The sequence below is a fragment of the Phodopus roborovskii genome, unplaced genomic scaffold, assembly GCF_943737965.1.
Source record: "Phodopus roborovskii unplaced genomic scaffold, PHOROB, whole genome shotgun sequence".
Lineage (NCBI taxonomy): Eukaryota > Metazoa > Chordata > Mammalia > Rodentia > Cricetidae > Phodopus > Phodopus roborovskii.
Genome location: NW_026126567.1, coordinates 16,312,568 through 16,315,625, shown reverse-complemented (window position 1 = coordinate 16,315,625; position 3,058 = coordinate 16,312,568). Strand labels below are relative to the sequence as shown.

General features: G+C 40.8%; 1 non-coding gene across 1 annotated transcript; it reads left to right on the top strand.

The window, feature by feature from the left end:
• The first annotated feature begins 821 nt into the window (after positions 1 to 821).
• LOC127235448 (U6 spliceosomal RNA) lies at positions 822 to 923 on the top strand. Its single transcript, XR_007835708.1, has one exon. It is a non-coding gene; the product is annotated as a U6 spliceosomal RNA (small nuclear RNA).
• The last annotated feature ends 2,135 nt before the right edge of the window (positions 924 to 3,058 follow it).

Genomic DNA, 3,058 nt, shown 5'->3' with positions numbered 1-3,058 from the left:
TCCTTCCTCTCTACCTTTCTTTCTTTTGTGTACATGTACATGTTCATGTATGTGTGCATGAACACATGTGTGCATACATGTGGAGGCTAAAGGACAGTGAGGAGTCATTTGCCTTATTTTTTGAGACAGACTCTCTCATTGGCCTAGAGCTATCCAAATACGTTAGTGCATGCCTGGATGAGCAGACCCAAGGATCCACCTGTTTCTGCTTTTCCAGTATGGAGGTTGCAAGTGTGTAACAATACCCCCGGCTTTATTTATTTATTTTACATGAATTTTGGCAATTAAGCCATCATCACGATGCTTGCAAGTTAAGCACTTTATGGGTAGAATCATCTCCACAGCGTCTACTATGTCTTAGCTTCTCTATTAGTTACTTTTCTCATCATTGCGTCAAAATAACTAGCAAGAAGGAACTCAGTGGAAGAGGTCTATTTTGTCTAATGGTTTGAGGGATAAAGTCTGTTGTGGCGGGGAAGAAATGGTCCAGAAGTCTTATGGCTGTGGCAGTGGAAGTATGTAATGGCTACTTATGTCACGCCAGTAGTCGTGAAGAGAGAATGACTGAACCAGTACTGGGGCTGGCATACAAACGGTTGACCTCCCAGTGACTAATTTCCTCCAGCTAGACTCCATCTTCCAAAGATCATACAACCTCCTAAAACAGCCAGACTGTCTGGGGACAGAACAGTCAAGCACACGAGCTTGTATGCAATGTTTCATATTCAAAATTCAACAATCTACCCTTGGCCCCCATAGGATCATGGGCATCTAATAATGGAGAAGTCTTTCATGCTAACTTCAAAAATTCCCATAGTTATGTTCACTTTGGCAGCCCAAGTACTAAAATTGGAATGACAGAGAAGATTAACATGGCTTTGTGCAAGGATTACATGCAATTTCATGACATGATATATATATATATATATACACACACATATAACACTTATACATATATGTATGCTTATACATATATATGCACATATGTATATATGTATGTATGTATATAGGTATATAGGTATACAGGTTACCATAGTCTTACATTTGCAGATGCTAGTCAAAAATACTAAATCCACATTCTCCTGAGACTTAAGACCCTCTGAATGTGAGCCCCTGTAAAAATGTTACACATTTCCAATACAAAATAGCACAGAGTCAATGTTCACAGTCACAAAAGGAAAAATTAGATCAAAGAAAAACTGAAACCCAGCAAGGCAAATATCAAACTTTATATCTCTGTATATGACATCATAGGGACTCTGAAGGACTTAGCCAGTCATAGCCTTCTAGGCCTGTTGTTGGCAACATGTGTAGTTGGCCTCTCTTTGGGGCCAGTTACTCTTGGCACCTGGAGCTTTCCTTGGTGAATATCCCCTGCTCCTAGCATCTCCAATAGCCTGCCATTGCCACTTAGGCATCTCCTCCATAGCTTTCTACATAGCCCACTCGGGAGTTCCCTCCAGGAAATCTGATTCTGTAACCCTGCACAAGCCTTTATGTCCCTCTTCCTTTTACAACTTCATACCCATAGAACCAGCACCATGCAAACAATGCCAAGTTGACCTGCCAGCTCACGATATAGCCTAACTCCCTCTGACCACAGCTGTCATAGTTTCTATGTGCTTATCTGCTAAATCTGGGGAAAAAATTTGCCATTTTCCAGAAGCATACCCCCCAAGGCTCTGTCTGTATTTTTATGTATATGTGGGTGGAAAATCTAATGCATTTTATTGGGAAGAGATTTTATTGACTCAAGCAGCAGCAAATGAAGAATGACTAATGAAACACCCTGTTGTCACAGACAGATATAATTTCCCACATATGTGTCATAGGAAGCTTGTCAACTGTGCCCCTACATCCCAGTTCTAAAACATGAAGTACTTTCGTATTTAATCTAATACGTCTGGATTCCTACTAGAAAGGAATACAGGAAAAACACAGAAAAGCTTGTTTTCTGAAAGAAAACCCTGGAAGAAGAATAAGAGAGGAAATGTTGAAATTAAAAAGTTATGTAGAACACTCTTTAAATTTTAATTAACTACATTTTCATATCTCACAAGACCCAGTAACTTGTGGACTGGTTATAATTAGTTAAATATCAAACACATTTCTAGTTTTCTGCAAAAATGTCTCGAAGTTACTTATGTTTAAATGAAATAGAGCTGTTAATACTTTCCTACAGCAGCAACTGCATACAGAGTAGGCCACGACAGGCACAAACCTCAGAATGGAGTTTTCCCAAAACTTCAGTATGAAAAGACTTAAGTAGCTGGTTTCATAAACATGAGTGGAGGTTTCTGCTAGAGGAAATCCACATAGAACAAGGGATGGAGATGTAAATAGGTTTATTTAAAGTTCTTTTAACATTTATTTAGTCTCTTATTTTTCTATTGCTGTGAAGATCACCATGAACAAGGCAACTTACAAAAGGAAACATTTAATTGGAGACTTGCTTACAGTTTCAGAGGGTGAGTCAGTGACCATCATGGCCAGGAGGCTGGGTGCTGGAGCAGTAGCTGAGAGTATTCATCTTATCCATAGGTAGGGGAGAGGGAGAGGGGGAGGAGGAGAAGGAGGGGGAGGGAGAGAGAGAGAGAGAGAGAGAGAGAGACTGAGCATGGAGTTTGATTTTGAAACATCAAGCCCCTTTCCAGTGACGCCCCTCCTTCAACAAGGCCACACCTCCTAATCCAAACAATTCCACCAGCCAGGAAGCAAGCATTCAAACATATTAGCTTATGGAGGCCCTTCTCATTTGAACCACCATATTTTGTGTGTGTGTGTGTGTGTGTGTGTGTGTGTGTGTGTGTGTGTGTGTGTGTGTGTGTACCACACTGTGTGTCTGGAAGTCCGAGAACAACTTGGAGAAGTCAGTTTGTTCCCTCCATTCTGTGGGTTCTGGGGATTGATGTCAGATAAAATCAGGCTTGGTGGCAAATGCCCTTAGCTGTCAAGCCATCTTACTGGCCTATAAAGAGGTTTCCTGCGGGATGAAGGATGGATGACACACTCTAAGCATTCAGTTTTTGGTACCTTCTGCTGTATCATATTCTTCTCT